This window comes from Aegilops tauschii, chromosome 6, assembly GCF_002575655.3.
Source record: "Aegilops tauschii subsp. strangulata cultivar AL8/78 chromosome 6, Aet v6.0, whole genome shotgun sequence".
Classification (NCBI taxonomy): domain Eukaryota; kingdom Viridiplantae; phylum Streptophyta; class Magnoliopsida; order Poales; family Poaceae; genus Aegilops; species Aegilops tauschii.
This window is the reverse complement of record NC_053040.3, coordinates 12,672,391-12,695,962: the sequence shown is the minus strand read 5'-3', so window position 1 is coordinate 12,695,962 and position 23,572 is coordinate 12,672,391. Positions and strand designations below refer to the sequence as shown.

The following is a 23,572-nucleotide window of genomic DNA, read 5'->3' as shown; positions in this document are numbered from 1 at the left end:
TCGATGCGGCTGTTTCCGCCCTCCAGGTGCCGGCGGTGGCGCCGTCCGTGAGGGGGGCACACCGCGGACGTGAGGGGGGTCACACTCTGGAGACGGGTGCCGGGCGTTTGCAACCGCCACAAAACTTCTGTCGGCATAGCTGTTTTTGATTTTAATAAAATATAAGGACCTATATTTAAAAGAACATGACGGCACATTATTAACGTGCTCGAAAAAAATACAAACTATATATATATATATATTCATAATCTATGGAAAAAATACAAACTACATGTATATTCATATGTATGTTTATATTTACACATGCTACATGTCAGTTAATATAATAATACATAAAAAAAGCATAAAAAATATATGAAAAAAAATCTAACTATGCCGACGGCAATGCCGTCGGCATAGAGACGGCCAGGGTTTAGGCGGGCGGCGTGCCGCGGATCGCTGACGTGGCCGATATGCCGACGGCAGCCGTCGGCATATGTGCTGGACGGTGCGCCCCGGATCGGTGACGAGGCATGCGGACCTATGCCGACGGCCGCCCGTCTCGACCGTCGGCATAGCTCTGACGGCGTTAGCCGCCCGTCACGAGCGGGGTCGCCGGGCCCGCGAGTATGCCGACCGCAGCTGTCGGCGTGCTCGTAGCTAGGCCGACGGCCGTTCTGTGCCGACGGGTGCCGTCGGCTTAGCTCTGGGTAGCCCGACGGCCTGGATACGCCGACGGCCAGGACCTGGCTGTCGGCATAGCTCCGAATAGACCGACGGGGTCCGTCGGCATTCTTTTGGCCGTCGGGGTAGCACCGTGTTCCGGTAGTGTGTGGACAGTTGGAAGAGGCAGGGCAAAAATATACTTGAGACGACAGCCCGCGATGCACTAGGCTTCAATGTGTTCTTGTTTGACCTTGTTTTACGAGCAAATACAATAGATGTACTTGAGACAACAGCCCCGATGCACTAGCCTTCAATGCCCGCTTGCTTGCCCCCGGCAACCGTGCAGTAAAAGATTCAGCCTCCTTAAATCAGCTGCTGGGTCAAATATGCTCACTGTAATCAAGGAGCCATACTTGTTTGTTTACTCAGAAGAAGAAGAAAAATGGCAACTTGACACAAGGCTTGTACTATTAGCTGGAATGGATTCCCGTTAATAATCTACCCGCACTTATCACTTGTGGCTACACTCACACCTGCCATTAGCACCCACATCTCAAATACAGCCAGGAAGCAAAGCCATGGAGGCGACGGGGGTGAGCTTGGGCAAGGCCGCGCTGGGTGGCGCACTGTGCTATGCCACGTCCAAGGCTGCAGAGAAAATCGCATTGCAGCTCGGTGTGGAGCGTGATGTGAACTTCATCAGGGACGAGCTGCAGATGATGCAGTCGTTCCTGATGACGGTGATGAGGAGCAAAGCCAGAACAAGGTGCTCGCAACCTGGGTGAAACAGATTGGGGTCCTGCCCTACAATGTGGAGGACAGCCTCGTGGATTTTGGCCTCCGCTCCGAGAAAAAGCCATTTTTGGGGTGCATCCCCCGTGACCCAGGTGATCGACGCGGCATCGCCAAGGAGGTGAAGGAGCTGAGGGCTGAGGTGGAGGATGTGAGCAACAGGAACCAGCGCTATCACCTCATCAAGGAGAGCTCAGGCTCCATGCCTACCGCAGCAGAGGAGCAGGCCAGCATTGCCACCGCTGGAATGTTTGGCATCAACGAACCAATGATTGCCACCTTGGAGCATGAAAAATCATCAGAGGTGAACCTCCACCAGCTGATTACCAGCAACGATGTGGACCTTAGGGTGATCGCCATGTGGGGAACAAGCGGTGATCTCGAGAAGGCTCCCGCCATCCAGGAGGTTTATGATGACCCAAAGATATTGAAAAAGTTTGGTTTCCGTGCTTGGATTAGGTTGGTGCATCCTTTCAGCCCACAAGAGTTCCTCCGGAGCTTGGTAAGGCAATTTTACGAGAATTTCCATGATGAAGTTGGAAAGCCTGAAGAAGATACAAATATTGGGGCTGATGTTCTGGCCAAGATGGAGAAGATGGATCAAAATGAATTAGTTTGTGTGTTTAAAGCACAGTTGTTTAGCAATAGCTACCTGATCGTAATTGATGACCTATCCACGATAGTGGAGTGGCATTGCATTAAGAAGTATTTACCTGACAACAAGAAACAAAGCAGAATCATCGTTTCCACGCAGCAAGCTGAAATTGCAAGCTTGTGCACTGAGAAACTGTATCAAGTTTCGGAGTTCAAGCAGTTGTCGTGTGATCAAACTATTTATTTGTTCCACAAGAAGGTAGATATTTTTTTATCTTGATATATTATGTTATAAATTTATTTATTTTCTTTATGGATGATTGATTCTTCTTTTCATTTCATGTTTAGTTGCAGAATTCAGAGAATCTGGTCAGCATGGGCAGTGCTAGTGTGGCACTGTTTGATACCAAAGATGAAGCAAGGCTTGCCGCCGTGGAGAAAGAGAAACTGAAGGTGGGACCCTGCCAGCTAACTGAAATTCAAATATTGAATTTCATGTTTATGATTATATTTTGGTTGTATAAATGTCAGTACTTGTTCTTTTTATCTTCACACGAAAGCACACACCCCGTGTGTGTGCATCATTGAATGAGCCAATCCTGGTGACATATCTGACAAACTTTAAAGTTTGAAGGCGACAAAACTGAGAGTTGTCGAGACATGCCTCGTAGTAGCATTTATGCTAATTAAAATACACATTCTGCTCTGAAGCTGAACTATGGATATGTCTGAACTTAGATAATCTGTTGGGCATACTGCCCTCACTGAAAGTGTGTATTTGAAAATCCTCAACATTTTAAAAGATATGCAGGTAGTCTAGATGTAAAATGTGTAGAGGGCAAGTACATAAATTCTCATATATCTGTTTTTTTTTAGGATATGTGTGCATCATGTTCTGCCAAGCTAATTTGAAAATCCTCAACATTTTAAAAGATATGCAGGTAGTCTAGATGTAAAATGTGTAGAGGGCAAGTACATAAACTCAAACAAAGTTGCTACCACCAAGAAAAACACAACAATGCCCATCGATGAAATACATGGGGAAGACCAAGAACCTAACAATGCAACTGAAGAAAAAATTCATAACTCAACTGCTAGAAAGAAATTTGATCGCAGCAGGACATTAGCACTGGGTGATGAAGTGCTCTGTGGGCGACAAACAGAGAAATCTGTTGTTATCAAATTAGTTGGCCAACCAGAACACAATCAAGGCTGTAAGGTGATCTCAATTTGGGGAATGGGGGGTCTTGGAAAAACCACTCTTGTCCGAAGCATCTACCGAAGCCAACAGCTTGGTGGTTGGAAGCATGCTTGGGCCACTGCCTTGCGTCCTTTTAACCCTGAAGTACTCCTTAGGGATTTGGCTTTGCAGCTTCAGGATACTATTCAAGAAGATCCTTCCGGAGCAACAAATTCTAGAGGTAAATAAAAAGACATAACAGCGACGAATCTTCAAGAGTTGAAGCAAGAGCTAGCTCGGGTACTAAAAGTAAAAAAGTGCCTCATTGTTCTTGATGATATATCATCCACTTTCGAATGGGAGTCAGTCAAACAATGTTTAAATAATGCTGGAAGGATCATAGTCACCACAAGAGAAAAAAACATTGCCAAACATTGTTCAAGAGAGTACAAGAACATGTATTGTCTTGACGGTCTGAAGGATGATGCGGCACTTGACCTCTTCATAAAGAAGGTACCCTTTTAACTAGTATCCTTTCTTTCGTTGCATATGTGTTTGCTGCATGTTACATAAATTTATATTTGTAAGCTTGAAATTTCTATCAATTCAGAATTTAGAAGTATAAAACTACTCCCTCCGTTCAATATTATAAGATGTTCTAACTGTTTTCTGAATCGGATGTATATAGACGTGTTTTAGTGTTCTTATTCACTCATTTTAGTCCGTCTGTAGTCCATATTGAAATATCCAAAACATGTTATATGACTGAACGGAGGGAGTATTGTGTTCTTTGAAAAACAATATTCAAACTCCAATACTATGAGACATATTGAATATTGGTTCTAGAAAAATGTCCATCACTATATCTAAGAAAATATTAGATCTGGACCAGCTTGCTGAGTTCCAGGCACAGTTCATACTGGGTTCATGTGAATGGGTTGCTGTATTGGACTATGTGAGTGGAGTCTCCTGATGTTACGGCATGTTGCAGCCAAGTCGGGGTGGTGGGGTGGTGATGGTATGAGTAATTTGTCGGTGTCGTTGCCATTGATTTGGCGGAAGCTGGGATACATCAAAGCATGGGGTACTGCTCTCACGCGAGCCCCGACTGGTGGCTTGCTGAATCTTTGGGGCATCGTCTAGCTCGTAGGTTCACGGTGGCGTCAACGATGTGTAGGTGTTGTGGCTTGGGGTGACAAGGGAGCAGATCGTGACAATCTTGCTCCATGTCATCCTGGTGATGTGGCTCAGTCGGACCTAAGCATCGCTACGGATGCTAATGCTAATGCTAACATGATTCCGACGGACCTAAGCATCGAGAAAAACTCATCGTAGTCAACTCCTTGAACTTGTGAAAATACTCTTTGCCACAAGTCGAGCTTCATAGACGGTAACATTACCGTCCATGTCCGTCTTCTTCTTAAAGATCCATTTATCTCAATGGCTTGCCGATCATCGGGCAAGTTCACCAAAGTCCATGCTTTGTTCTAACACATGGATTCTATCTCGGATTTCATGGCCTCGAGCCATTCCTCGGAATATGGGCCCACCATCGCTTCTCCATAGCTCGTAGGTTCATAGTTGTCTAGCAACATGACTTCCAAGGCAGGATCACGCATTACTCTGAAGTAGTGTGCATCCTCGTCGTCCTACGAGGTTTGGTAGTGACTTGATCCGAAGTTTCATGATCACCATCATAAGCTTCCACTTCAATTGGTGTAAGTGCCACAGGAACAACTTCCTGTGCCCTGCTACATACTAGTTGAAGCGACGGTTCAATAACCTTATCAAGTCTCCACCATCCTCCCACTCAATTCTTTCGAGAGAAATTTTTCCTCGAGAAAGGACTCGTTTCTAGAAGCAATTACTTTTGCTTCCAGATCTGAAATAGGAGGTATACCCAACTGTTTTTGGGTATTCTATGAAGATGCATTTATCCGCTTTGGGTTCGAGCTTATCAGCCTGAAACTTTTTCACATAAGCATGGCAGCCCCAAACTTTTAAGAAACGACAACTTAGGTTTCTATAAACGGTGTCGTCTCAACGGAATTGCGTGGTGCCCCTTTTAAAGTGAATGCGGTTGTCTCTAATGCCTAACCCATAAACGATAGTGGTAATTTGATAAGAAACATCATGGTATGCACCATATCCAATAGGGTGCAGTTATGATGTTCGGACACACCATCACACTATGGTGTTCCAGGCGGTATTAAATGTGAAACATCTTCCACAATGTCTCAATTGTGTGCCAAACTCGTATCTCAGATACTCATCTCTATGATCATATCACAGACATTTTATCCTCTTGTCACGACGATCTTCAACTTCACTCTGAAATTACTTGAACCTTTCAATAATTCAGACTAGTGTTTCATCAAGTAAATACTCTCAGCATCTACTCAAATCATCTGTGAAGTAAGAACATAACGATATCCACTGCATGCCTCAGCACTCATTGGACTGCGTACATCAAAATGTATCACTTCCAATAAGTTGCTCTCACTGAAAACGAGGACTTTCAGTCATTTTGCCCATGTGGTATGATTTGCATGTCTCAAGTGAGTCCAAACGATCCATCTGTATGGATTTTCTTCATGCATATATACCAATAGACATGGTTCGCATGTCTCAATCTTTTCAAAAACGAGTGAGTCCAAAGATCCACCTACATGGAGCTTCTTCATGCGTTCTACACCAATATGACTCAAGTGGCAGTGCCACAAGTATGTGGTACTATCATTACTATCTTATATCTTTTGGCATGAACATGTGTATCACTACGATCGAGATTCATTTTAGGTGCAAGACCATTGAAGGTATTATTCAAATAAAAAGAGTAACCATTATTCTCCTTAAATGAATAACCGTTTTGCGGTAAACATAATCCAATCATGTTCAACGCAAACACCAAATCTCGATGGTAGAGGGAGCATGCGATGCTTGATCACATCAACCTTGGAAACACTTCCAACACATATCGTCATCTCACCTTTAGCTAGTCTCCATTTATTCCGCAGCTTTTATTTCGAGTTACTAACACTTAGCAACCGAACCGGTATCTAATACCCTGGTGCTGCTAGGAGTACTAGTAAAGTACACCTTCATATAACGTATATCCAATATACTTCTGTCGACCTTGCCTGCCTTCTCATCTACCAAGTATCTAGGGTATTACTGCTTCAGTGACCGTTCCTCTCATTACAGAAGCACTTAGTCTCGGGTTTGGGTTCAACCTTGGGATTCTTCACTAGAGCAGCAAACGACTTGCTGTTTCATGAAGTATCCCTTTTGCCCTTGCCCTTCTTAAACTAGTGGTTTTACTAACCATCAACAATTGATGCTCCTTCTTGATTTCTACTCTCGCGGTGTCAAACATCGCGAATAGCTCAAGGATCATCATAACTATCCTTGATATGTTATAGTTCATCACGAAGCTCTACTAGCTTGGTGGCAGTGACTATGGAGAACTATCACTATCTCATCTGGGAGATTAACTCCCACTCGATTCAAGCGATTGTGGCACTCAGACAATCTGAGGATACGCTCAACGATTGAGCTTTTCTCCCTTAGTTTGCAGGCTTAAGAAACTTGTCAGAGGTCTCATACCTCTTGACGTGGGCACTAGTCTGAAATCCCAATTTCAGTCTTCGGAACATCTCACATGTTCTGCGACGTTTCAAAAACGTCTTTAGTGCCACAATTCTAAACCGCACTGAACTATCACGTAGTCATCAAAACGTGTATGTCAGATGTTTCGTAACATCTACAGACGACGCTGAGGTTCAGCACACCGAGCGGTGCATTAAGGACATAAGCCTTCTGTGCAGCAATGAGGACAATCCTCAGTTTACGGACCCAGTCTGCATAATTGCTACTACCAACTTTCAACTAAATTTTCTCTAGGAACATATCTTAACCAGTAGAACTAAAGCGCAAGCTATGACATAATTTGCAAATACCTATTTGACTATGTTCATGATAATGAAGTTCATCTGATTATGAACTCCCACTCAGATAGACATCCCTCTAGTCATCTAAGTGAAACATGATCCGAGTTTAACTAGGCCGTGTCCGATCATCACGTGAGACGGACTAGTCAAGATCGGTGAACATCTCCATGTTGATCGTATCTTCTATACGATTCATGCTCGACCTTTCGGTCCTCCGTGTTCCGAGGCCATGTCTGTACATGCTAAGCTCGTCAAGTCAACCTAAGTGTATTGCGTGTGTTCCGAGGCCATGTCTGTACATGCTAGGCTCATCAACACCCGTTATATTCGAACGTTAGAATCTATCACACCCGATCATCACGTGGTGCTTCGAAACAACGAACCTTCGCAACGGTGCACAGTTAGGGTGAACACTTTCTTGAAATTATTATAAGGGATCATCTTACTTACTACCGTCGTTCTAAGCAAATAAGATGCAAAAACATGATAAACATCACATGCAATCAAATAGTGACATGATATGGCCAATATCATCATGCTCCTTTGATCTCCATCTTCGGGGCACCATGATCATCTTCGTCACCGGCATGACACCATGATCTCCATCATCATGATCTCCATCATTGTGTCTTCATGAAGTCGTCACGCCAACGATTACTTCTACTTCTATGGCTAACGCGTTTAGCAACAAAGTAAAGTAATTTACATGGCGTTATTCAATGACACGCAGGTCATGCAAAATAATAAAGACAACTCCTATGGCTCCTGCCGGTTGTCATACTCATCGACATGCAAGTCGTGATTCCTATTACAAGAATATGATCAATCTCATACATCACATATATCATTCATCACATCTACTGGCCATATCACATCACATAGCACTTGCTGCAAAAACAAGTTAGACGTCCTCTAATTGTTGTTGCAAGTTTTTACGTGGTTTGTAGGTTTCTAGCAAGAACGTTTCTTACCTACGTATGACCACAACGTGATTTGCCAATTTCTATTTACCCTTCATAAGGACCCTTTTCATCGAATCCGTTCCGACTAAAGTAGGAGAGACAGACACCCGCTAGCCACCTTATGCAACTTGTGCATGTCAGTCGGTGGAACCTGTCTCACGTAAGTGTACGTGTAAGGTCAGTCCGGGCCGCTTCATCCTACAATGCCGCCGAAACAAGAAAAGATTAGTAGCGGCAAGAAGAATTGGCAAACTCAACGCCCACAACTTCTTTGTGTTCTACTCGTGCATAGTAACTACGCATAGACCTGGCTCATGATGCCACTGTTGGGAATCGTAGCATAATTTTAAAATTTTCCTACGTTCACCAAGATGCATCTATGGAGTATACTAGCAACGAGGGGAAGGGAGTGCATCTACATACCCTTGTAGATCGCGAGCGGAAGAGTTCCAATGAACGTGGATGACGGAGTCGTACTCGCCGTGATCCAAATCACCAATGACCGAGTGCCGAACGGACGGCACCTCCGCGTTCAACACACGTACGGTGCAGCGACGTCTCCTCCTTCTTGATCCAGCAAGGGGGAAGGAGAGGTTAATGGAGATCTAGCAGCACGACGGCGTGGTGGTGGATGTAGCGGGTCTCCAGCAGGGCTTCGCCAAGCTTCTGCGAGAGAGAGAGAGGTGTTGCAGGGGAGGAGGGAGGCGCCCAAGGCTGTGTGTTGCTGCCCTCCCTCCCCCCCCCCACTATTTATAGGACCCCTGGGGGGGCGCCAGCCCTTGGGAGATCAGATCTCCAAGGGGGGCGGCGGCCAAGTGGGGGGGAAGGGGTGCCTTGCCCCCCAAGGCAAGGGGGAAGCTCCCCCCCCCCTAGGGTTCCCAACCCTAGGCGCATGGGGGGAGGCCCAATGGGGGCGCCCCAGCCCACTAAGGGCTGGTTCCCTTCCACTTTCAGCCCACGGGGCCCTCCGGGATAGGTGGCCCCACCCGGTGGACCCCCGGGACCCTTCCGGTGGTCCCGGTACAATACCGGTAACCCCCGAAACTTTCCCGGTGGCCGAAACTGGACTTCCTATATATAATTCTTCACCTCCGGACCATTCCGGAACCTCTCGTGACGTCCGGGATCTCATCCGGGACTCCGAACAACTTTCGGGTTTCCGCATACATATATCTCTACAACCCTAGCGTCACCGGACCTTAAGTGTGTAGACCCTACGGGTTCGGGAGACATGCAGACATGACCGAGACGCCTCTCCGGTCAATAACCAACAGCGGGATCTGGATACCCATGTTGGCTCCCACATGTTCCACGATGATCTCATCGGATGAACCACGGTGTCGAGGATTCATCAATCCGTATGCAATTCCCTTTGTCAAACGGTATGTTACTTGCCCGAGATTCGATCGTCGGTATCCCAATACCTTGTTCAATCTCGTTACCGGCAAGTCTCTTTACTCGTACCGCAATGCATGATCCCGTGACTAACGCCTTAGTCACATTGAGCTCATTATGATGATGCATTACCGAGTGGGCCCAGAGATACCTCTCCGTCACACGGAGTGACAAATCCCAGTCTCGATCCGTGCCAACCCAACAGACACTTTCGGAGATACCCGTAGTGCACCTTTATAGTCACCCAGTTACGTTGTGACGTTTGGCACACCCAAAGCACTCCTACAGTATCTGGGAGTTGCACGATCTCATGGTCTAAGGAAAAGATACTTGACATTGGAAAAGCTCTAGCAAACGAAACTACACGATCTTTTATGCTATCCTTAGGATTGGGTCTTGTCCATCACATCATTCTCCTAATGATGTGATCCCGTTATCAATGACATCCAATGTCCATAGTCAGGAAACCATGACTATCTGTTGATCAACGAGCTAGTCAACTAGAGGCTTACTAGGGACAGGTTGTGGTCTATGTATTCACACATGTATTACGATTTCCGGACAATACAATTATAGCATGAATAATAGACAATTACCATGAACAAATAAATATAATAATAACCATTTATTATTGCCTCTAGGGCATATTTCCAACAAAATTGCGGTGAACTGGCAGACAAAGAAAATAATTAATTGATATCAGGAAATGAACAAAGTTGCCGATATGGTGCGATAATGATCGATTGAACTTACTTCTGGAGCATTCAAGTCATGTCCGCATAGTCATCGGGATCTTTTCGTCTCGAGTTACTTCTCCCTTCTCAAGCTTAATCACTAGGAGAATAAAGTGGAAGTTGCGCATGCATGCACAACTCATCAGTTACATGACTATAATCACGCCCTTAATGTACTCGGAGGTGCGTCTATTACCGTACATCCATTGTCGGTTCATCTCTGCCTACATCATGAATAGATAAGTGACCAAATTAATAGAAGTCCATCATCACATTAAACCCAAAGTACATACATAGTTCTCATTGAACAACATATAGCTCTCCAGAGTATCTAATTAAACCATACATTGAAACTATGTAAAATATTTCAATGCAACAACAAATGCGATCATAACCGCAACCAAGGTAACAATTGATCCAAGGGCATAATGATCATAGCCTCGGTATGAATGGCATATTTTCTAATCTTTCTAATCTTCAAGCGCATTGCATCCATCTTGATCTTGCGATCATCGATGACATCCGCAACATGCAACTCCAATATCATCTTCCCCTCCTCAATTTTTTTCATTTTTCCTTCAAGTAATTGTTTTCTTCTTCAACTAAATTTAACCTCTCGACAACAGGGTCGGTTGGAATTTCCGGTTCACATACCTCCTAGATAAAAAAAACTATGTCACGTTGCTCGGCATAATTGTCATAAACACTAAATGAAACTAATAGTTATAAAAGAAAATATATATACCACATCTGAATCATAGACAGGATGAGGGCCGACGGAGGCGGATACCAAAACCATCGCACTATATGATAACAAACAATAATTAGTAAGAAAAATACACAAATATCTATCTAAATCATACAAGTAAGAACTTTTTTCTTTTAGAAAGAAGATAAGATCAAGAGGCTCACCACGGTGGTGCAGGCGACGAGATCGGCGCGAGCGATCAACGGCGGTGAGGACAGGGACGGGACAGGACGGACTCCCAAACCTAAACAAATCTCGAGGAAAATTGAGCTTGGACAAGGAGCTTCGAGAGAAGAATGCTTAAGTATGGCTCGGGCATTTCATCGAACACCTCATGTGCATAGGAGGTGAGCTAGAGCACCACAAAGCTCTCCAACGGCCAGCCAGAAAAACAGGGCAGTGGAGTGCTCTGCTCGCGGGCGAGGGGGTATATATAGGCAACTCATTGGTCCTGGTTCGTGGCTGGAACCGGGACTAAAGGACACCCTTTTGTTGGGGAACGTAGTAATTTCAAAAAATTTCCTACGCACACGCAAGATCATGGTGATGCATAGCAACGAGAGGGGAGAGTGTTGTCCACGTACTCTCGTAGACCGATAGCGGAAGCGTTATCACAACGCGGTTGATGTAGTCGTACGTCTTCACGATCCGACCGATCAAGTACCGAACGTACGACACCTCCGAGTTCTACACACGTTCAGCTCCATGACGTCCCTCGAACTCCGATCCAGCCGAGTGTTGAGGGAGAGTTTCGTCAGCACGACGGCGTGGTGACGATGATGATGTTCCACCGACGCAGGGCTTCGCCTAAGCTCCGCAACGGTATTATCGAGGTGTAATATGATGGAGGGGGGCACCGCACACGGCTAAGAGATCTCAAGAATCAATTGTTGTGTCTATGGGGTGCCCCTGCCCCCGTATATAAAGGAGCAAGGGGAAGGCAGCCGGCCAAGGGGAGAGGCGCGCCATAAGGGGGGGTCCTACTCCCACCGGGAGTAGGACTCCTCCTTTCCTTGTGGGAGTAGGAGAAGGGAAGGGGGAAGGAGAAAGAAGGAAGGGTGCGCCCCCCTTCCCTAGTCCAATTCGGACCAGACCATGGGGAGGGGTGCGGCCACCTTTCGAGGCCTTTCTCTCCTTTCCCGTATGCCCCATTAAGGCCCAATACGAATTCCCGTAACTCTCCGGTACTTCAAAAAATACCCGAATCACACGGAACCTTTCCGAAGTCCGAATATAGTCGTCCAATATATCGATTTTTACGTCTCGACCATTTCGAGACTCCTCGTCATATCCCCGATCTCATCCGGGACTCCGAACTCCTTCGGTGCATCAAAACTCAATAAAACTGTCATCGTAACGTTAAGCGTGCGGACCCTACGGGTTCGAGAACTATGTAGACATGACCGAGACACGTCTCCGGTCAATAACCAATAGCGGGACCTGGATGCCCATATTGGCTCCCACATATTCTACGAAGATCTTTATCGGTCAGACCGCATAACAACATACGTTGTTCCCTTTGTCACCGGTATGTTACTTGCCCGAGATTTGATCGTCGGTATCTCGATACCTAGTTCAATCTCGTTACCGGCAAGTCTCTTTACTCGTTCCGTAACACATCATCCCACAACTAACTCAGTAGTCACAATGCTTGCAAGGCTTATAGTGATGTGCATTACCGAGTGGGCCCAGAGATACCTCTCCAACAATTGGAGTGACAAATCCTAATCTCGAAATACGCCAACCCAACAAGTACCTTTGGAGACACCTGTAGAGCACCTTTATAATCACCCATTTACGTTGTGACGTTTGGTAGCACACAAAGTGTTCCTCCGGTAAACGGGAGTTGCATAATCTCATAGTCATAGGAACATGTATAAGTCATGAAGAAAGCAATAGCAACATACTAAACGATCGGGTGCTAAGCTAACGGAATGGGTCAAGTCAATCACGTCATTCTCCTAATGAGGTGATCCCGTTAATCAAATGACAACTCATGTCTATGGCTAGGAAACATAACATCTTTGATTAACGAGCTAGTCAAGTAGAGGCATACTAGTGACACTCTGTTTGTCTATGTATTCACACATGTATTATGTTTCCGGTTAATACAATTCTAGCATGAATAATAAACATTTATCATGATATAAGGAAATATATAATACTTTATTATTGCCTCTAGGGCATATTTCCTTCAGTCTCCCACTTGCACTAGAGTCAATAATCTAGTTCACATCGCCATGTGATTTAACATCAATAATTCACATCACCATGTGATTAACACCCATAGTTCACATCTCTATGTGACCAACACTCAAAGGGTTTACTAGAGTCAATAATCTAGTTCACATTGCTATGTGATTAACACCCAAAGAGTACTAAGGTGTGATCATGTTTTGATTGTGGGATAATTTTAGTCACCGGGTCTGTCACATTCAGATCCGTAAGTATTTTGCAAATTTCTATGTCTACAATGCTCTGCACGGAGCTACTCTAGCTAATTGCTCCCACTTTCAATATGTATCTAGACCGAGACTTAGAGTCATCTAGATTAGTGTCACTATTTGCATCAACGTAACCCTTTACGACGAACCTTTTGTCACTTCCATAATCGAGAAACATTTCCTTATTCCACTAAGGATAATTTTGACCGCTGTCCAGTGATCTACTCCTAGATCACTATTGTACTCCCTTGCCAAAATCAGTGTAGGGTATACAATAGATCTGGTACACAGCATGGCATACTTTATAGAACCTATGGCCAAGGCATAGGGAATGACTTTCATTCTCTTTCTATCTTCTGTCGTGGTCGGGTTTTGAGTCTTACTCAATTTCACACCTTGTAACACAGGCAAGAACTCTTTCTTTGACTGTTCTATTTTGAACTACTTCAAAATCTTGTTAAGGTATGTACTCATTGAAAAAAAACTTATCAAGCGTCTTGATCTATCTCTATAGATCTTGATGCTCAATATGCAAGCAGCATCACCGAGGTCTTTCTTTGAAAAACTCCTTTCAAACACTCATTTATGCTTTGCAGAATATTTCAACATTATTTCTGATCAACAATATGTCATTCACATATACTTATCAGAAATGCTGCAGTGCTCCCACTCACTTTCTTGTAAATACAGGCTTCACCGCAAGTCTGTATAAAACTATATCCTTTGATCAACTTATCAAAGCGTATATTCCAACTCCGAGATACTTGCACCAGTCCATAGATGGATCGCTGGAGCTTGCATATTTTGTTAGCACCTTTAGGATTGACAAAACCTTCTGGTTGCATCATATGCAACTCTTCTTTAATAAATCCATTAAGGAATGCAGTTTTGTTTATCCATTTGCCAAATTTCATAATCATAAAATGCGGCAATTGCTAACATGATTCGGACAGACTTAAGCATCGCTACGGGTGAGAAGGTCTCATCGTAGTCAATCCCTTGAACTTGTCGAAAACCTTTCGCAACAAGTCGAGCTTTATAGACAGTAACATTACCATCAGCGTCAGTCTTCTTCTTGAAGATCCATTTATTTTCAATGGCTTGCCGATCATTGGGCAAGTCAACCAAAGTCCATACTTTGTTCTCATACATGGATCCCATCTCAGATTTCATGGCCTCAAGCCATTTTGCGGAATCTGGGCTCACCATCGCTTCTTCATAGTTCGTAGGTTCCTCATGGTCTAGTAACATAAACTCCAGAACAGGATTACCGTACCACTCTGGTGCGGATCTTACTCTGGTTTACCTATGAGGTTCAGTAATAACTTGATCTGAAGTTCCATGATCATCATCATTAACTTCCTCACTAATTGGTGTAGGAGTCACAGGAACAGATTTCTGTGATGAACTACTTTCCAATAAGGGAGCAGGTACAGTTACCTCATCAAGTTCTACTTTCCTCCCACTCACTTCTTTCGAGAGAAACTCCTTCTCTAGAAAATTTCCGAACTTTGCAACAAAAGTTTTGCCTTCGGATCTGTGATAGAAGGTATACCCAACAGTCTCCTTTGGGTATCCTATGAAGACACATTTCTCCGATTTGGGTTCGAGCTTATCAGGTTGAAGTTTCTTCACATAAGCATCGCAGCCCCAAACTTTACGAAACGACAACTTTGGTTTCTTGCCAAACCACAGTTCATAAGGCGTCGTCTTAACGGATTTTGATGGTGCCCTATTTAACGTGAATGCAGCCGTCTCTAAAGCATAACCCCAAAACGATAGCGGTAAATCAGTAAGAGACATCATAGATCGCACCATATCTAGTAAAGTGCGATTACGACGTTCGGACACACCATTACGCTGTGGTGTTCCGGGTGGCGTGAGTTGCGAAACTATTCCGCATTGTTTCAAATGTAGACCAAACTCGTAACTCAAATATTCTCCTCCACGATCTGATCGTAGAAACTTTATTTTCTTGTTACGATGATTTTCAACTTCACTCTGAAATTCTTTGAACTTTTCAAATGTTTCAGACTTATGTTTCATTAAGTAGATATACCCATATCTGCTTAAATCATCTGTGAAGGTGAGAAAATAACGATATCCGCCACGAGCCTCAACATTCATCGGACCACATACATCTGTATGTATGATTTCCAACAAATCTGTTGCTCTCTCCATAGTTCCGGAGAACGGTGTTTTAGTCATCTTGCCCATGAGGAACGGTTCGCAAGTACCAAGTGATTCATAATCAAGTGGTTCCAAAAGTCCATCAGTATGGAGTTTCTTCATGCGCTTTACACCGATATGACCTAAACGGCAGTGCCACAAATAAGTTGCACTATCATTATCAACTCTGCATCTTTTGGTTTCAATATTATGAATATGTGTATCACTACTATCGAGATTCAACAAAAATAGACCACTCTTCAAGGGTGCATGACCATAAAAGATATTACTCATATAAATAGAACAACCATTATTCTCTGATTTAAATGAATAACCGTCTCGCATCAAACAAGATCCAGATATAATGTTCATGCTCAACGCTGGCACCAAATAACAATTATTTAGGTCTAAAACTAATCCCGAAGGTAGATGTAGAGGTAGCGTGCCGACCGCGATCACATCGACTTTGGAACCATTTCACACGCGCATCGTCACCTCGTCCTTAGCCAATCTTCGCTTAATCTGTAGCCCCTGTTTCGAGTTGCAAATATTAGCAACAAAACCAGTATCAAATACCCAGGTGCTACTGCGAGCATTAGTAAGGTATACATCAATAACATGTATATCACATATACCTTTGTTCACCTTGCCATCCTTCTTATCCGCCAAATACTTTGGGCAGTTCCGCTTCCAGTGACCAGTTTGCTTGCAGTAGAAGCACTCAGTTTCAGTCTTAGGTCCAGACTTGGGTTTCTTCTCCTGAGCAGCAACTTGTTTGCTGTTCTTCTTGAAGTTCCCTTTCTTCTTCCCTTTACCCTTTTTCTTGAAACTGGTGGTCTTATTGACCATCAACACTTGATGCTCCTTTTTGATTTCTACCTCCGCAGCCTTTAGCATTGCGAAGAGCTCGGGAATTGTCTTACTCATCCCTTGCATATTATAGTTCATCACGAAGCTCTTATAGCTTGCTGTCAATAACGCTATCATCCGGAAGATTAACTCCCAGTTGAATTAAGTGATTGTTATACCCAGACATTTTGAGTATATGCTCACTGAAAGAACTATTCTCTTCCATCTTGCAGCTGAAGAACTTATTGGAGACTTCATATCTCTCAATTCGGGCATTTGCTTGAAATATTAACTTCAACTCCTGGAACATCTTATATGGTCCATGACGTTCAAAACGTCTTTGAAGTCCCGATTCTAAGCCGTTAAGCATGGTGCACTAAACTATCAAGTAGTCATCATATTGAGCTAGCTAAACGTTCATAACGTCTGCATCTGCTCCTGCAATAGGTCTGTCACCTAGCGGTGCATCAAGGACATAATTTTTCTGCGCAGCAATGAGGATAATCCTCAGATCACGGATCCAATCCGCATCTTTGCTACTAACATCTTTCAACATAATTTTTCTCCAGGAACATATCAAAAATAAACAGGGAAGCAACAACGTGAGCTATTGATCTACAACATAATTTGCAAAATACTATCAGGACTAAGTTCATGATAAATTTAAGTTCAATTAATCATATTACTTAAGAACTCCCACTTAGATAGTCATCCCTCTAATCCTCTAAGTGATCACGTGATCCATATCAACTAAACCATGTCCGATCATCACGTGAGATGGAGTAGTTTCAATGGTGAACATCACTATGTTGATCATATCTACTATATGATTCACGCTCGACCTTTCGGTCTCCGTGTTCCGAGGCCATATCTGTTATATGCTGGGCTCGTCAAGTTTAACCTGAGTATTCCGCGTGTGCAACTGTTTTGCACCCGTTGTATTTGAACGTAGAGCCTATCACACCCGATCATCACGTGGTGTCTCAGCACGAAGAACTTTCGCAACGGTGTACTCAGGGAGAACACTTATACTTTGATAATTTAGTGAAGGATCATCTTATAATGCTACCGTCAAACAAAGCAAGATAAGATGCATAAAGGATTAACATCACATGCAATCAATATAAGTGATATGATATGGCCATCATCATCTTGTGCTTGTGATCTCCATCTCCGAAGCACCGTGCTTGTGATCTCCATCTCCGAAGCACCGTCATGATCACCATCGTCACCGGCACGACACCTTGATCTCCATCGTAGCATTGTTGTCGTCTCGCCAACTTATTGCTTTTACGACTATCGCTACCGCTTAGTGATAAAGTAAAACTATTACATGGCGATTGCATCTCATACAATAAAGCGACAACCATATGGCTCCTGCCAGTTGCCGATAACTCGGTTACAAAACATGATCATCTCATACAACACATTATATCACATCATGTCGTGACCATATCACATCACAACATGCCCTGCAAAAACATGTTAGACGTCCTCTACTTTGTTGTTGCATGTTTTACGTGGCTGCTACGGGCTTAGCAAGAACCGTTCTTACCTACGCATCAAAACCACAACGATAGGTTGTCAAGTTGGTGCTGTTTTAACCTTCGCAAGGACCGGGCGTAGCCACACTCGGTTCAACTAAAGTGAGAGAGACAGACACCCGCCGGTCACCTTTAAGCAACTAGTGCTCGCAACGGTGAAACCAGTCTCGCGTAAGCGTACGCGTAATGTCGGTCCGGGCCGCTTCATCTCACAATACCGCTGAACCAAAGTATGACATGTTGGTAAGCAGTATGACTTATATCGCCCACAACTCACTTGTGTTCTACTCGTGCATAGCATTAACGCATAAAACCAGGCTCTGATACCACTGTTGGGGAACGTAGTAATTTCAAAAAATTTCCTACGCACACGCAAGATCATGGTGATGCATAGCAACGAGAGGGGAGAGTGTTGTCCACGTACCCTCGTAGACCGATAGCGGAAGCGTTATCACAACGCGGTTGATGTAGTCGTACGTCTTCACGATCCGACCGATCAAGTACCGAACGTACGGCACCTCCGAGTTCTACACACGTTCAGCTCCATGACGTCCCTCGAACTCCGATCCAGCCGAGTGTTGAGGGAGAGTTTCGTCAGCACGACGGCGTGGTGACGATGATGATGTTCCACCGACGCAGGGCTTCGCCTAAGCTCCGCAACGGTATTATCGAGGTGTAATATGGTGGAGGGGGGCACCGCACACGGCTAAGAGATCTCAAGGATCAATTGTTGTGTCTATGGGGTGCCCCCCTGCCCCGTATATAAAGGAGCAAGGGGAAGGCAGCCGGCCAAGGGGAGAGGCGCGCCATAGGGGGGAGTCCTACTCCCACCGGGAGTAGGACTCCTCCTTTCCTTGTGGGAGTAGGAGAAGGGAAGGGGGAAGGAGAAAGAAGGAAGGGTGCGCCCCCTTCCCTAGTCCAATTCGGACCAGACCATGGGGAGGGGTGCGGCCACCTTTCGAGGCCTTTCTCTCCTTTCCCGTATGCCCCATTAAGGCCCAATACGAATTCCCGTAACTCTCCGGTACTCCGAAAAATACCCGAATCACACGGAACCTTTCCGAAGTCCGAATATAGTCGTCCAATATATCGATTTTTACGTCTCGACCATTTCGAGACTCCTCGTCATATCCCCGATCTCATCCGGGACTCCGAACTCCTTCGGTGCATCAAAACTCAATAAAACTGTCATCGTAACGTTAAGCGTGCGGACCCTACGGGTTCGAGAACTATGTAGACATGACCGAGACACGTCTCCGGTCAATAACCAATAGCGGGACCTGGATGCCCATATTGGCTCCCACATATTCTACGAAGATCTTTATCGGTCAGACCGCATAACAACATACGTTGTTCCCTTTGTCACCGGTATGTTACTTGCCCGAGATTTGATCGTCGGTATCTCGATACCTAGTTCAATCTCGTTACCGGCAAGTCTCTTTACTCGTTCCGTAACACATCATCCCACAACTAACTCAGTAGTCACAATGCTTGCAAGGCTTATAGTGATGTGCATTACCGAGTGGGCCCAGAGATACCTCTCCGACAATTGGAGTGACAAATCCTAATCTCGAAATACGCCAACCCAACAAGTACCTTTGGAGACACCTGTAGAGCACCTTTATAATCACCAATTTACGTTGTGACGTTTGGTAGCACACAAAGTGTTCCTCCGGTAAACGGGAGTTGCATAATCTCATAGTCATAGGAACATGTATAAGTCATGAAGAAAGCAATAGCAACATACTAAACGATCGGGTGCTAAGCTAACGGAATGGGTCAAGTCAATCACGTCATTCTCCTAATGAGGTGATCCCGTTAATCAAATGACAACTCATGTCTATGGCTAGGAAACATAACCATCTTTGATTAACGAGCTAGTCAAGTAGAGGCATACTAGTGACACTCTGTTTGTCTATGTATTCACACATGTATTATGTTTCCGGTTAATACAATTCTAGCATGAATAATAAACATTTATCATGATATAAGGAAATATATAATACTTTATTATTGCCTCTAGGGCATATTACCTTCACCTTTGGTCCCGGTTCATGCCACCAACCGGGACCAATGATGGTGGGCCAGGAGCGAGGCACATTGGTCCCGGTTCGTGCCTAGAACCGGGACCAAAGGGGCCAGACGAACCGGGAGCAATGCACCACGATGGCCCGGCCGGCCCCTGGCCTCACGAACCGGGACCTATGCCGCCATGGGTCCTGTTTCTGGGATGAACCGGGACTAATGGGCTGGCCCGGCCTGAACGAAAGCCTTGTTTTCTACTAGTGAAAATGGGAGTTCCAACAAAAATGTTAAACCAAACGTGGAGAGATAATTTTAATAGTACGCTTCCCTTAGGGTCTGGGCTTCGGCTTTCCAGAAATATTATCATTTAACTTCTTCAAATTATGTCCATTGCAGCTATTCAGGGACAAACAAGTTCATATTATTTCATATTCCTAAATTAGCAACAGTAATTCTTAATCCAAATATTTAACATTGTCAAATTATGTCCATTCCTGGTATTCAAGGACAATACTGAAATATTTGATTTAGCCCCAGCTATGTTGGAACAAGCAAGACATACCCTACAGAAATGTGATGGACTTCCCCTTGCAATATCAACTATCGGCGGATTCCTAGCCACTATGCCAAAAACTGATATTGAATGGAAGAAGATGAATGATAATATTAGCACTGAATTGGTGATAAATCCTGAACTTAGGGGAATAAAGACAATTCTTATGAGGAGCTATGATGGTTTACCATACCATCTCAAGGCTGCTTTCTTATACCTGTCCATATTTCCAGATGACCACAAAATTAGGTGGGGTCGCTTGGTGAGGCGTTGGATTGCAGAGGGTTACTCAAGGGATATGCATGGCATGACTGCAATTGAACTTTGTCAGAGGTACTTTGATGAGCTCATGGATAGGAGTATGATCCTGCCAGGGGACGGGATAGATCAATACAATAGGAAAAATAATTCTTGTCAACTTCATGATATGATCCGTGAAATATGCATCTCAAAGGCTAGGGAGGAAAATCTTGTTTTCACACTGGAGGAAGGATGTTGTTTGAGCGACACACAAGGTGCAATACATAATCTTGTGATAGGCAGCAACTGCAAAAGGGATAAAGATGTGTTGGAGAGCATGCTGGACTTGTCACATGTACGGTCATTGACCGTGTTCGGACAGTGGAGATCTTTTTTCATTTCTGATAGTATGAGGTTCCTCCGAGTGCTTGACTTAGAAGACACATTGGAGTTAAGAAATTGTCATCTTGATAAAATCGGGCAGCTCCGTCACCTCAAGTACCTTTCTGTACGAGGATGTAGCAGGATTTCATGCCTGCCTAATTCTTTGGGGAATTTGAGTCACCTTGAAACACTGGACGTCAGAGGTACACGTTTAAATGAGTTGCCAAAAACATTCACCAATCTTCAGCAGCTACAGCACCTTCGTGGAGATTCTCTTTTCTTTATGCCACAAGTTTTGGATGTTTGTTTGAACCGGCATGATCTATTCAATTTGTATCGCTTCTCTGGAGGGATTGCTAAACTGAAGGGTCTTTATACATTAGGTAATGTCTTTGTTTCTTGTGGCAATGGAAAGGCCACTGTAAAAAAAATCGGAGACCTTTCTCAGCTGCGTAAGCTGAAAGTGCAAGGTATCAACGAATTAGACAGCTGCGAGTTATGGTCTGCCATTGCTGGTCACAGTCAACTCCTTTCTCTATCCGTTGAAAGGCAGTCATCTGGTGTACTAGATGGATGTTTGTGTGAGGGTTTGTCACCACCAATCAGTCTGGAGAGCCTCACTCTGGATGGTGAGCTAACCAAAGCAACAGAATGGATCGGTAAGCTTCAGAATCTCTCCAAGCTGGTGCTAGAGCATAGCGAACTGAAGCAAGATGATGATGCCATACAAGCCCTTGGGTTTCTACCAAATCTTGCAGTTCTACGCCTGAACACTTGTTCGTTCGAGGGGACAAAGCTCCATTTCCAGAGCTCATCTTTCCTGAACCTAATGGTGCTGGAGCTCTATGTATTAGGAGTGAATAGCATAAAACTACCATTTTTGTTGTTAGGGTTCCAAAAAACTACCACAAATTTATTTGTGACTAATAACTACCAGAATCAGCGTTAGCTGTTTCAAAAAACCCAAATCGCCGAGGATTTAACAATTGATCGTGATTATGACAGCCGGGGCCCGCATGTAAGAGAACTAATTGTTTGACCGTTAACTAACTTGTGGGGCCCACATGTCAGTGTCTCTTCCATAGATTTATTTATAGAATAACCCCTACAACTATTTAAAAAGCAATCAGGTCCTGGAATAATTTAAAAGAAGTCAATCGGGTCCCTGGGGAGGTCGTCCTGCAGCTTGCACACCCGCACGCGGCGACCTGGTCGGGCTGCACGGGGCGGAGGACCTCCCAAGTGCTCCCTCCGGGCACTCCCCCTTCTAGGCCGTGCTGCAGGGCCGGCGGCGCGCTCCCTCCGGCCGCTCCCATGCTCGGTTGTGCCTTGGGCGAGCCGCTGGAGCAGCGGTCGCCTCCCTCTGTGCCCGGGCCGCCGCCATGCCTAGGAGCTCGGGATGCCGGGGCCAGGAGCTTGGGGCGCCGCATTCCTCAGGGCGGTGTGTCCTGCGAGCAGCCGGCGTCTCTCCCAAGTGCGTGGACGAGGGCAGGAGCGGCGCTCCTCCTAGGCACATGGACGTGGACGAGGGCGCCCGCAGCCGACGGAGCGTGGGAGGAGGTAGATGTGTGGTCTGCCTGCGGCCGGCGGCAGGTACGGGCTGGTTGGGCGGCGGACGAGGAGCACCCGGGCACGGGAGACGTAGGGAGAGAAGGAGGTGGGGCTGAGGAGCAGCCGGTGTTGAGCCCGATGATCAACGGCGGCAGGCAGCGGAGGAGCCCCTCGATCTGTTCTTCTCCTCTGTTCGCCTGGCATGGGTGACTCATTGGAATAGCTCCTTGGCTGACATGTGGGCCCACATGTCAGTTAACGGTCAATCAAACGGTCGAACAAACGGTTTGTTTAGGGGTGTGTCTGACATGTAATAAACCAGATCAATTCTAAATCACATGGCGTTTTGGGGTTTTTTGAAACAGCAGACGCCGATTTTGGTAGTTATCAGTCATAAACAAATTTATGATAGTTTTTTGGAACCCTAACATGAAAAGTGGTAGTTTTATGCTAATGCTATTCACTCATGTATCAGAGAACCTCCGGTCGGTGTTGTTTAAAGAAGGCACAATGCCTAGGCTCGAGCTGCTGCATGTTGGTGGGTGCCAAGACCTGAATGCATTCTCCGGGCTGGCAGCTAGCCCTCACAAGCCTCAAGGGAATTCGGTTGGAAGGTAGTTATCGGACTCCCGTCAGTGAAACATTTAAGAAAGAGGTGGAGAGGCAGGCAGCGGAGCATAAGAATCAAGTCAGAGTGAATGAATCTTACTGACTAAACTCTGTGTGTGTGTGTGTGTGTTTGTGTGTGTGTGTGTGTCTCACTCTCTCTGCGTGTGCGTGTGTGTGTCTGTCTCTGTGCGCGTTCGCACGCGC

General features: G+C 45.0%; 1 pseudogene; it reads left to right on the top strand.

Moving 5' to 3' along the window:
• Positions 1–1,223: 1,223 nt before the first annotated feature.
• On the top strand, positions 1,224–23,471 carry LOC109785048 (putative disease resistance protein At1g58400; annotated as a pseudogene).
• The last annotated feature ends 101 nt before the right edge of the window (positions 23,472–23,572 follow it).